At 39.8% G+C, this 13,957-nt stretch overlaps 1 protein-coding gene and 1 pseudogene across 17 annotated transcripts in view; one reads left to right on the plus strand and one right to left on the minus strand.

The window, feature by feature from the left end:
• LOC110063376 (pleckstrin homology domain-containing family M member 2-like) overlaps positions 1–13,957 on the plus strand; it is a 147,194-nt gene that overhangs the window by 84,823 nt on the left and 48,414 nt on the right. The window lies entirely within an intron of this gene.
• On the minus strand, positions 1,514–3,553 carry LOC110063378 (uncharacterized; annotated as a pseudogene).

The following is a 13,957-nucleotide window of genomic DNA, read 5'->3' on the forward strand; positions in this document are numbered from 1 at the left end:
TGAATTAAATGTTACTGTCAGTAAGGACCAGGCAGGGTCCACGGATTGAGGTCGGCCGATTCCTTCCAAACTATCAGAATTTTTTCTCTATCAGCTAAGATAACGACCGGTGGTATTTTTAGTAAAATAAAATAAATTTCATAGAATTTAGACCACCCCCCTAGTTTTTGGTGCTATCTTGGCCATGTGAGACAGGAAATTTGGGTAAACTTCCACGAATGATTTTACGTTTTTTGCATTAGCCTTATCCATTTATACGAATTGTACATACTTCCCAGCCTATAAACAGCTCTTGTCTCCAATATAAACGAATTTGGTTAAAAATAACTTACTTTGGAGTGGTTCCAAATATCATCACTTAGAGGCTATTGTAGGTAAGAAGAATTTTGGTAATTTTCAAAGCTGGTTTTCTCTAAAGTGTGGCAGGGTATTTCCAGATCAAAATTAGTTTTTATTAGTCTGTCTTAAAGTCTTTACAAATACGCAAACTCTCATTTGGCAAGTTAAAATCTTGTAGCCTGAGCTTTCTCGCGACTTTAACGCAATTTCCTAATTTGCATAATTGTAGTTTTCCCGGGAAAAATTTCCTCTTGATTTGCGACATGTTGGAGGCATTTATTGGCTTTTTTACTATGACTAAGAGAAAAATATAACTTTTTCAGATAAGTGGCTATACTTCAACCACATATTTTGTCATTTCGTGGATCAAAATCCCCTCCCGTAATCTTCTTCAAATTTGACTAATTTGCATATTGTCGATTTTTCCCCGGAAAACTTTGCTTATTTGTTGATATTATATACAAGCGATGATGACCCTACACCTAATGAAACAAATTTTCTTTAAGTTCTTGTTTTTGAAACTATTGTTGTTTCCATCTTGCAGACGTTGACAGTTTGCAAATCGAATTCTGTCATTTTAATAACCACGGACATGCAAATTAGTATGCCAGACAGACAGATTGTGTTTTGTAAGTTAGTGAACAGTTTTGGAGACTACCAGAGTTATTTTTTCACCACGTGTGATGGAAGGCAAACAAGTTGCCGAAATGACAGTCAATTCGGTGGAAGAGGAAATGTAATTCGAACATTAAGTAACATGTCTGTGCAAATTGGTGAGTCGAAACTTAATACACTGTTACGTAATAGATTCCTGGCTGGGAAAGTGACAAAACGTTACTTAAGCTGATCAATCCGTGTTCATTGCTGCTGAAATCCTCCTCCTATTTCTTTAAGCACAGCGTTTTCGTCGATGAAGAAAACCCGGATTGGTTTTATCCATGATAGCATTTAAGCATGGCAACAGACAGCTGGCGTTTAGCAATACGTAAAAATCCTTGCAGTTTTCGTTTTATTGTGTTTACCGTAGCATTCATTCAGTTTTCAGTCTTATATTGCTCACAATTTTACAAGTATTTGTAAACCCTGTTATGTAAGGGTCCCTGCACCTATCTAAAAGGCCCCAATAGAGAAGATGGGGGTAGAAGCAAAGAGATCCTACCAAAACCATGTGACGTTATTTTTGAAAACATGCGCAACTCAGAAAATTTTTCAATGGACTCAAAGAAAGTCTTTTTTCTTGACAGCGGTCCACTTGTCGTCAAGTGTAGCTGATTGCAGATTTCTTTCAGAACTGCCAGTTTGAGTGAGTCAAGGTTCCTTGTTCTTTACAAGTTTGCAGATATTGCTAACACCCACGATGATTGGATGGCTTGGTTTACCCATATCATCCATCACCAGACTTCTAAGGGTGTCAAGGGCCATTTCGGACTCTGCGGCCTTGATGTCTTCCTCAGGGATTTCCTCCGCATCAATACCCCTATGACACAGCGCTGCTGTCTGATGTGAAAACAGGCTGCTGATTTGCTGCACAGTCCTCCACTCTTCTGGCTTAAACGTGAGCTCTCCATCTTCATTTCTGAGGGTCTTCATCTTCCTCGCTACCTGCACAGGATCGGTCTTGTTTCCAGTTCTTGCACCCTCTTCGAATTTCTTCATCAAGAAGGTCTTGACATTATCAGTCATTCTGGTGGGTCGTTTTGTTATCTTCAGAGCCCACCCCAATGGTCTAGGGTCATATCCTCTGACAGCGCTGCCACTATCCTCACCTTGCAATGAGGTTGATGGCACATCCGGAGCAAACATCACCCCTGTCGTAATTCCCACTCATTTCCTCCTAACGTGGTCATACATGGACTTGCAGTCCACCTCAAGACGATGCTTACCCGTGTCCATATGGTTGTCTGCCTCTGCTTGGGTCTTGAACGTGAGGACGCATCCAGTCTCTTGGCAAGAGTAGATCTCGGACTGGTGCCTGACGCTCTCACCCACACTTCCCCTGTGTGTAGCTTGACCAAATGGCTTTATCACCCTTAGCCCAGTATCTCCTTGTGGTGTAACTCCACGACCACTATAGTGGATGAGGTGCCCAGGGCCGATGTTGTATGCTTTCCACACACGGATGCCACACTCCTCATACTGGAAATTGTTCAACACACTATTACCTGGTATCTTGCTATCTTTGTTTCTCTCCCTGGTCGTGTCCACCTCGACGACCACTGCTCTGCACCCTTTGATACCACCATGGGATTCTAGTGCTGTTTTCATATTCTCAGCAGTGACGACGTCGTGCCTCTCATTAACCCAACGCTTTATGTGTGCCTTCATAGCAGTAGTCTTCCTATCGCAGATGTCCTTACCAGCCTGTGGCTCTGAGAAATCATATTGCACTGGCCTGACACCGGTTCTCACCCCTACTTCTCTAAGACTTAGCAACAGATGCCCATTGTGGTAACATCCAGCGTTATCTGATCGGAGGTAGGCTGTTGTCACAACTGGATACTCCTGTTTGACTTTGTGCAGCAAGTCCTCTATGATTGAAAGAACGGCAAAGCTATTTTGGGAGCAGTTGCTTGCTCTCCACTGTTGCTCTAGTGATTACTGCGCCGATATGCCAGCTTCTTCCCCTCTTGCCAAAAAAATCACTCATCTGTTCTCTCTATTGCACAGGCAGAAACTTCATTGCCCAGTCCATTATGACAAGACACGAGTTCTCGTCTAGCTTCTGGAGGATATGTTGCTTGGCTTCGTCCTAGTTACTTGACCGTAGCAAGTGAGCCTTCCAAGCCTGTATGTTGCGCACACACTCTGAGTACTCAAACCTCAGCCTACCCCTCACCTCTTCTGTCATGTCCACTTTGTCTTGCATCTCTGCCACCTCTCTCAGTACTTCTTCCAGACTCTCACAGTGCTCGCACTCGTAGCAGTGTTGGTGATCACATTCGCTCCTAAACTCCCATGCACTACTGTCACTTAGTGCGTGGACTGTGCAGTGATCAACGCAATGTTCACCTTGTCCAATGTGTGTCTTGAAATCATTCTTCAAGTACCTTTTTCCATCCTTTAGTAATTTCTGAGTGGCAATCTCCCTGATGCCCTGATCTGCTAAGCCCTCCAACATCAAAAATACCTGGTCAAATGCCTCTGTACCCTCTGCAATGGTGTTGTCAAGTCCCTGAAGGGATTTCTGCATAGAGGCTGAACACACCTCAATCATTCGGTAGAGAGAACACTGGCTTGCTGGCTCGAACTCTTGTTCTTTACAATAGTCTAAATATTGTCTGATGATGCGTGAAGGGATGACGGTCCTAATGACCGCTGGTATGATAATCTTCTCTCCCGAGTCAAGCTTGACAGTTTTTGTCCCGAGCACCATGTCCTGGACAAATTCTGGTCTGGAGATATATTCAATGAAATAATCCACCTTTTCATGCTCAATTCTCGAATGGAAACTAGGAATTTTGGGGAGTGGTTGGCCTTTTCCGGCTTCTGTTGCATGCTGGCGAGCTTGATCAATGCGCCATTTGGAGAGCCCTGGGATCTTCTCTTGAAGCTCAGCTCTTGAAAAGTCGTCTGCAAAGAGGGAAAGGATCTGTTGCTTTGTTTGCCAATGACCTGCTTGCTCATAGGCCTTGACTAAAATGTTGACAACACCAGAGTTGGGATCAAAACGCTTGCGCTTTCCTTGGTTGTCTTTGTTTGGATCCAAAAGTACCTCCGTTTGTAACGCCTTCCAAACCAGTTCTTGTTGGCCAGGACTGATGACAGACAAAGAGGTTTGCTATAGTCTCTTTAGCTTTGCGGATGTAATATCGCTGCTGGGTGTCAGAGACGTCGTCCCAGGTCATGTTCAGGGTGGACATTACAGGGCTGTACCGGCCACCTGAGATGCTGTGGACAGCTTCGTTTAATTTCTGCTGTTTGCTGTTTTGTTCCTCCGTCTCATCAACCCATATACTAATCTCTTCTTCTGATATCGAGCCTTGGGACAAATGGGACTGCAAAGAGACTGTTTCTGACCCCTCACCAGTGCTTGAGACCTCTGCACACACCATGGCTGGCACTGTGCTCTCCTCACAAACAGTAATGACAGAGAAAGTAGCAGAATCAGACTCCTCGATATCATCTCCAATCACCAAGGTGTCTGAGTAAGGATCCTTAAGCGTGATACAATGGATTAGCAAATTATGAGCAAGATTATTAGCAATTCCACAAAGATCCCCAATGCATTTAACTGTGGAGGCTCTATATGTGTTTCCTAGACGATGCCAAAGGGCACCCTCGCATTTTTGTTCTTGTTGGTGTCTTCAAGCACTGGTCATTATTTAAGCGTGGTTGAATTTTAGTTAGGACTGGGACCAAGTTGCCATTCAGAAACCGTTCTCGACGCGTGATCAGAAAACTTGGGTAAACTGCTATCTTTATAACTAGGTCCAAAGCCTCTTGGAAATCGAACACGCCCAAATGATTCAAAACGGACACCAATTGAAGAAAAGAAAGGAAAAGCAACAAAGATACCTTTTATTCATGTTGTCAGTCGTTATAAATATAAGGGCACCTGCGGGCGCATCAAAAAATCCTCTAATTACTAAGCTATGAATGGCCAATGTGTAGTAGCTTACCTACTCTCCAGACATGAAACAGCGAGCCTTACGGGATTTGTAGTGTGCTCCGCGGCAGTTGGAACACACAGCTGTCAATAAAAATGATAATGATAGATAGATTAACAATACTGACCACAATCACCATCATGATCACCGTCAACATGAGTCACACTTACCATCACCGTAACCATCGTCATCATGGTCATCGTCATTGTACAAAGCTTAACTAAGGATGGCTGCCCAGTCTTATTAGCCCATTAAGGTTATTGCGGGCAGCCATGTACTCTTTTTATTTTAACTTAGTTTTGCTCATTTAATTTCTAGCTGAGTGCAAATAAAGTTGTTGTTGTCAATCTGGTTTGTGCACTTAGGTAACACCAAATTAAAGTGGTGTAATTTCCTTTCATGACAGCTAAAGGAAGGAAGGCGAGTGAAATAATGGGTGGTGTGCGTCCCTTGCAGCCCCACCCACCTTCCCCCCTCCTGGTTCCCCTTCTCCCCATTCTCTCCCATTTGAAGTCATTTTGCAGGCAGGGTGCCTGATTAGCAAATTACCACTTCAGTCCACCTCGAAGCACTACCATAACGCCTCACCCTCCTCCCTCCCTTTTTCCGAAAAAGTTATAAGGATATGGGACAATATAACAGAATCAAGCAATGCCTTTGTTTATTTAAACGAGTCGACTAAAAGCTAAAAGCTCATTTAAACACAAAAAACAATGGCATGGGATTGCATCTGGCTTCCTGCCCTTGGCATATTCCAATAAAAATTAAAATTTATGTACTGACCATATGAACAAGCACAAAGTAAAATACGCACCTTCGAAATAAAGTTTTCGTTTGTATTTACCAGTCAAGCCCACCCCGCAATTCTGAGGATTATGGCTGCCGTCTGGCTGCACTCAGTTTGTACTTACTCGAGCCGATAGGAACTGTGGCATGGTGAAATTGATACATTTCTTTCTACAAGGTGGCGTTTATGCGGTGTGGTTTCTTTATAGTTTTCCGTGGTCCTCTATGACTTGGATACGAGCATGTGTTGTTCTTTCTGCCAGCCCAGTCTGTAGTTAATTTGTCTCAGGTATATTGTCATTGATATTTTCTTGTTTTCGGTTGCAACAAAGTATCCAGCTCTATTCAGGATCAGGTCAACCTCATTAACGTTTTCATCTCCAGTTCACTGTTGCCCTGAGCTCACTCCCAGGCTTAGTAGATGTGCAGTGATGTCTAGCTTACATTCCAACAGTGGTACAATCTGCGACCCCGTGCCCTCCAAACTACAGGCAGAATCAGGAGAACTGAACAAGCAAGTCAAAGTAACATTCATATTGCAAACAGCAACATCAGCTGAATTGGATCAGTGTAAAGAATCGACTACAGCTGTCTGCAGATGATAAGATAAGGAATGGAAAATTATCCTTCCTGAAGGGTACTTGTACCAAAAACTACAATTATGCAAATTAGGAAGTTAGGTTAAAGTCGTGAGAAGCTCATACGACAGGATTTTAATTTGCCAAATGAGAGTTTGCGTATTTTTAAAGACTTTAAGACACTAATGAAAAATACTTTTGATCTGGAAATAAACTGCCGCACTTTAGAGAAAACCAACTTTAAAACTTGCCAAAATTCTTCTTACTCATGATAGCCACGAAGTGATGATATTTGGAAGTGCTCCAAAGTAAGTTATTTTTAGCCAAATTCATTTATATTGGAGACATGAGCTGTTTATAGGCTGGGAAGTATGTACAGTTCGTATAAATGAATAAGGCTAATGCGGAGTGCGTAAAATCATTTGTGGAAGTTTACCCAAATTTCCCGTCTTGCGTGACCAAAATAGCACCAAAAACTAGGGGGGTGGTCTAAATTCTATGAAATTTATTTTATTTTACTAAAAATACCACCGGTCGTTATCTTATCTGATAGGGAAAAAATGCTGAGAGTTTGGAGGGAATCGGCAGACCTCGATCCGTGGACCCTGCTTGGTCCCTAGTGACAATGACACTTAAATATCTTACATCCAAGTTAGTTCGCTTTCTAGTAGGCTGCAGGAAAAAAAATGACGTGAATTTGGAGGCACATTGTGCGGGAGAATTAAACCTTCAATTGTGCGGGGAATTGTGCAGGATTATTGACGAACCAATGTTCTTGCCAAGTCCTGAGGAAAATCTGCATTGACGATAGTTTAGCCAGTTATTTCACTAGTAGTTCAAATATATTTAACAGTCTTAGCAATCGCCAATTCTTTTAGAAAACTGTGTCTGGCTGCAAAAGAAAATCGTGTTGCGTGACATGAACTAGACGAGCATGAAACCAAAATAAATAGCAAAACAGAATGCTGCATCTTCCCTTATAAATGAGTCCTTTTTAAAAATACTCCTGCCTTGATTCAATAAAAATATGTAGCTTGAATATTTCTTCATAAACTGCTTTAAGGGTCGCAAATTCTTGGAAGTTATCCGCAAAATACACAACTTGAAAGTTTATGCAAATTATGTGCAATGCAATTTGAGCCTAGTCACAGGACTGTTGTTTTCGTGAAGGAGATATCATGATTCATTTTGCTCTCTTGAAAGGGATTATTCGCTCTCCATCAGAGATATGACTCTTGAAAAGGGTTTAAAATCGCAACACAGCAAAGATGTTCAGCTACACAATTTACTCAGGTCGCCACAACCAGTAAACAAACTTCACACAATTTCTGCTAGCATGTACAAAGTAATCACTGTAAGTTGTAAAAAGACCTCAAAAATTCTTTGCAAACAACTTCTCCATCAATGTGTAGACAGCTGTGCTTCATTCTTGAACCAAAATGGTTTAAACTCACAACTTGCAATGGGATGAGGAGGATACTCAACAAAGCAACTTGAATGATAAATATCTAAGCGGAACTCTTGTGCTAAAATATCCTGATTCTTTAATTTGTTTTTATTGTGTCCAATATGCGTTTTTGTAAGTATGATTTGATACTGTTGTATGAAGCCTGAGTAAACGCTCTTAGAGTGTCTAGTTAACTTGTGAATTGTGATAGTAAATTACAAGTTGTTGCAGATTATGCAAAGGTATTTTTATATTATGCAAATGGTATGCAAATGAGGGGTTGATCACTCATCTGTCAAGTTTTTGTGCTCTTTCTGCTGACCAGTAAATAAAACATTAGAAATCAGTGCATGGGTAAATAGTGCAGGCACATATATCGTTTAGACATTACATAAGTATGCATACTGGGTTCCAGACCTTCCCAATATTAAAAGCTCTTCTGGCCATCTTTAGCATTCCATATTGATATTATTTTGCCAATGGTGCCTCATTGGAATGATCCACTCAGCATAGAAATATGTAAGGTCAAGTTCATGGCCTTGTTTAATGTTTTTTTGAGATGAAAATCACTAAAATATGAAATCAGGTTGGAGGGACTGGAAAAGAGTAGGTTCCCATGGGAATGGAATATTTTATAGCCGTAGGTGTGTTGCATGTAAAACAATTAGCCTGCCAAGTGTCAATGGTTTCTGCTGCAAATTGACCAAGATTGATTTATATACTTGATGTAATATTTGGTTGAGTGTATGATGTCATCAGTCCTCTTTTTTACATATTTTACACATTTTTAAGACTTAAATATCTCTGGAACCAATGGAGATATTTGCGAATGGTAAACAACAGTTTTAATCTTTCATGGAATTTAAAAATTCATGGTAAAAATTTGATCATAGTACCACATCAAAATTGCCCACAGGCCAAAATTTAAGCTTGTTCTTTTGTTTACATATTGAGTTCATGCTAAGTTTACGTACTGGCAGGTGTTGATTATTTACAATGTGCTGGAGAGTAAACAAGCTTGCAACTAAGGTTTTTGGCAAGAAGATTTTCATGAACCCAAATTGAATGCGAGCTTTAAAATTTTGCCTACGGGCCAAAATTTTGAGCTTGTTCTTTAGTTTATGTATTGGGTTCATGCTCAGTTTATAGTTATGCTGAGTAGGTGTCATCCCAAAGTCACTCAACAGTCTTGCAAATTTAGCTGGTAGAATTTTTCTCTAGTTAAACAAAATGTGTCTGAGCAAAAACAAGTCTGCAACTATAGTTTTGGGTGAGTAAGAAGATTTTCATGAATTCAAATTGAATGCAAGCTTTAACAATTTTGACTACAGGCTAAAATTTTGAGCTTGTTCTTTTGTTTGCTTATTTGGTTCATACTAAGTCGTATTGGCATCATGCTGAGTAGGTGTCATATCAAAGTCAGGCAACAGTCATACAAATTTTGATGAACAAGTTTGCATAGTTTAGAGAATTAGTGTGGTTCATTAATTTTGTGTTGTTTAATTGTTCTCGATCATTTGAAGGTACGTAATGCAACTGTGACTTAGATGTTGTGAATTGCAAAGGATACTACAAAAAGGGATCAATACAAGTCGCAAAATGGTTGGCATTTATTAGTCAACATTGTCACTTTGTTGTCGGTGCTAAAAACAGAAAATAGCTTTCATGGAATTTTTTTGATAAGTGTAACATATATTTAAAGGTATTTACAGTAGTTAAGCACTACAAACAAACAATATCAGTACTATCAGGGAAAGCAAATGAATATGGTTCTCCAGTGGCATAGCGACAGAATAATGACACCACTATTTATCTTATGATGAAAAAATTTTCACGAGTGAAAAATAACGTCTATCTAGCCAAACAAGTTTCAAAATGTCAGACCGCTCCACTTATGCATTGAAGATGTACAAAGTGATTACAACATTCAAAAAGCTGATGTTAATATTTTTGGGGAAACAAGGCTTTGTGTGTCAGGTAAAGATGAGACATATATCCTAAGTGGATTTACTCTTCACAGAAATGAATTTTAAAACTCTAACATCCGAATTTGCTATGGCACTGCCGTATACATTAAAAATGATTTACCGTAAACTGTTACAATACTAAAATTCCATACAGGCTCAATATTAATAACGTAGAAATTACCATAACAGTTCTAAGCAGTCCAATTCCAAATATCCATATGGTAGGTATCTACCATTCAAAAACTAATGTTGCAGTTTCACAGTTGATAAAAGCCCTTACTCTTCTTAATAACTGATACTACAATACCCACCATACTAATTGGAGATTTCACTATTAATCTAATGCAAGACGCAACAGACTAAAGGATTCTAAAACAATCGGTGATAACAAACAAAGGATACACAATTAATTAACCATAATACTACTGACTACTGTTGGAGGCGCAGTAGCCTCATGGTTAGTGCGCTTATCTCCAGACTGGATTATATGGCTGTGTCTCACAAGGACTGGGAACCACCAAATTAACAAATTTGATTGGCTGAAATCGATATTGAGAGCAGTCTAGATTTTCCCATCTAGACCAGCATCTAGACCAGTAATGGTTTGCAGTGAAAAAGTTGCAAACTAAAATGCAAAAATATTGACTGTTTTCTTTTAACAATAGTATTTTATTTATGGAAGTGCCAAAAAGCCAGATGAGAAAAGAAAAGTGAAGAGGACAAGCAGACTTTGGCAGAATTATGTTCAGCTCATCACTGTTCACAAGCAAAATGTCAGCTCCATGTAGTACTAACCAGTTACATTAAACAAATTAATTTTTTCTTGTTTACCATATACAGTGATAAACATCTTATTAACCGAGCTTAATCAGTCTGTATGGGAGAATCTTGACCTTGGTTGTGTGTGCAGACCTTGGTCAAGATTCTCCCACACAGACCTCCTGCTCAGTTAATAAGAGCTAAATAATACTACTGACTACTGTAGGAGGAACAGTGGCCTTATGGTTAGTGCGCTTGTCTCCGGTTCAAGCAGTCAGGGTTCGAGCCCTGGCCGGGGACATTGGGTTGCATTCTTGGGCAAAACACTTTGCTCTCACAGTGGTTCTCTCCACCCAGGTGTATAAATGGATACTGGCAAACTCGGTGCCGGGGGTAATCCTGCGATGGACTGACAAGCCTAAACACATATTATACAAATAATCTTATCACTAAATTTATTCACCTCTTCATTTTACAAGTTTGCTTACAGAGTACTTTGTTTTCATTTTCGCTGTTTTTTGTTGTGAAGGAAGAAGGTGAAAGACTGCAAGCAAATAAACAAACAAACAAACAAACAAATAATGTGCCTTGCCTCAGTCGTAATTCTCTTTCTGGCTACAGCCACAAACAAACAAATTATGCACATTGCCTCAATCATAATTCTCTTTCTGGCTACAACCCTGTCAACAGTTAAATCTGCAACATTTCCAGATCAGTCATTTGTCACACATGCTTAAGATGGCTGAACACAGTTTTTGATTCTTGTGTTTCATTCACCTTTTTCTCTAAAAGCCTTGATCCTTTAGTGCCAAAAATGGCAAGAGGCAAGTTAACAATACAAACTTTAGTTTTTTGATAGTTGAGGTGATGTATGTGCCGTTGCCATGGCAACATTAAAAATAAACAGGCCTTAAAAATCTGTTTTGTCTATTTGCAGAAAATCTAGTTGTTAGATTTTGTTTATCATTTGCATGCAGCAAGCTTGTAACGACGCTCACAAGTTAGGTAGTTTCGAAAACGAAGACGCCTAAAACAAAGACCTGAACACCCTCTGTGAAAATGAAGACCCTCTACAAAAATGAAGAGCCCCATGAAAACAAAGACCCTCTACGAAAACAAAGACCCACAAAAAATGAAGATGTGCTACGAAAATGAGGACCTACTACGAAAATTACTTTTGGAGCGAATACCAGAATAAGAATAAATATAAGTTCTGTAATTACAAAGTTCATTAATTACATTCATTCATTCCTGGATCATTTTAGATCCTTTCCTTTTGTTTCACCCTAGGGACTTTGACATCTATCATCTTTACCAAAGAACTGTACTGCTAGATTATCATTTCAATTCTCAACCTTGAATGTCTGTTTTTGGAATTATTCGGACATTCGTTCTTATCATTCTCGGAAAACCTCGTTTCATGTCGATGTGTGGTATGCATCAAATTTAAAAGGCAGCATTTCTAAGGTACAATAGTGCACGGCTTTTTTGATTGGAGTAAGGTGACTGGCTGCTGGTTATGTCCCGGTCACCATTCAGTGGAGGTAAACATGAAATAACACCTGTGAATGCTGACATTAAACAAATTGGTCTTTAATCCATGGGCAAATTAACACATTAAGCGCAGTGGTGGCTTCATTAGCAGCAAATCATTTTGAGTGACACAAACTTTTGAACTGACACTGAAGTTTATACGCACATGGTTTCTTCCAGGTAGCATGCAGCTGCATGGCCAAAAACTGGGCAAAAAGCTGATCATGACTAACACATCACACAAGTACTGCGAGTAACATACAGATACATACGAGTACACATGAGTAATCACACACATGCATGTGTGCCATGTACATATGTACGCCATACATGTGCCACACACACACACACAAACCTGAGCGCTGATGTGATATAGGCGTATTGAATTACCCCATATAGTTTAAAGGTGCTTGCAAAATTTGGCCTTTGCTCAAATTGGTCCCCAAAAATTAGATGAATTTAGATGAGTGCTCGCTTTCTCGTGCTTGGAAAATTTTTGCAACTGCTCATATGCTCGGATTCTCATTAAAATAAGCCCGTCTGCTCTAAATTTTGGGATCCTTAGGGTTAGGGTTAGCCTGGTAGCTTTTTTAATTTAGCTTCTACTCGTAATGTGTTCACAATTTCAGGTTAGAAAGTTTTAGATCTCCTTGAGCGTCCACGGCTGTGACTGACACATGCTCCCCTTTTGTAGGTCTATAGCTGCAATTCTTATCACACATTTCTTCATTTCTGTTTCCAAAACTTGACAAAACTTAGAAATGGACACCAAAAGCTTTTAACATAATAGAACCAGCAATAATTGTTTTCCATCACGGACCTAAATCTGTCTCTTCACAAATGTGCAGATATTTGCATCCCAATCGTCAACCCATTATGCGTGACCTGTAATGCAAGTTTTGTTATAGAGATCAAGTGCACTTTGACAGAACTCAATAGAAAACGATAACATTATCTTCTTTCAACATCTTGGCTTTTGTTATTGTGTTGCGTTACCTGTCACACTGGTTGTTGCTTAATTTCCTTTGTCAACATTCATAGTCCGATCAAACATAAATTCGGAAAGAAACTGAACATTTTCTCTTTTTCAAAATAACTTTCTTCACTGTTAAAGCGAAAATTGTATGCGAGCTTTCGCATTTTGTGGGTTTAATTGCTATCATTTAATGTTTCCTTGACAATCTGCTTGAAACAATCGTAACACAGCATAACTTGAGCCGTTATGACATCTGTTCAAAGTATTTATTTCTTGAACCATGAATTTAAATACAGCTTTTCTTTCAGAATGGACAAATGTGGCCATTTGAATTGGAAAGGTTGAATGTTTGTTTTAAACAAACACAGCCATTCGGGCGGCTGTATAAAATTCCTTCTGAACAGATAATCCCAACATTCGAAAACCTGAATCCCATCAGATACCGTAGGCCAATCAAACGGTTGATTAGTGTTGTGTGAACGGATAGCAGCAGCCGTTTGAACAGCTGAATACTATCATAGTAAATGGTTTGAACCCAGGAGTATCAGTAGTTTGTATAGTGTAATCGTCCGGATGAGGGTAGTTCTGAAAAGAACTGTTGTTGGTGACTGACGTTTCGACAGCCTGAGTGGAAGTCATCTTCAGAGTCAATTGAATAGTGTTTGTCAGTCGATAATGTTATAAGTCTCGTCCGTTGAACATTATTGGTCAGTTTAGCCATGTTGGTATTGGCTGAAAGACTCGTGTAAAGTTTGTCATCAGTCATTGGTAGGATCCATCTCATGGATCCTACAGCCCTACAACATCTGTGTAGCCCACAAACCTACAACTACGTTACAACACTTACTGACCAATGTGAAAGACAGGGACAAACCTAACAACAGACAGGGAGCAGTTTACAAGATCAAATGCTCCGACTGCTAGGCTTCCTACATTGGTGAGACTGGCAGAAACCTTAACACGAG

This window comes from Orbicella faveolata, unplaced genomic scaffold (assembly GCF_042242905.1).
Source record: "Orbicella faveolata isolate gen_17 unplaced genomic scaffold, um_ofav_v1 contig_12, whole genome shotgun sequence".
NCBI classification, from domain to species: Eukaryota; Metazoa; Cnidaria; class Anthozoa; order Scleractinia; family Merulinidae; genus Orbicella; species Orbicella faveolata.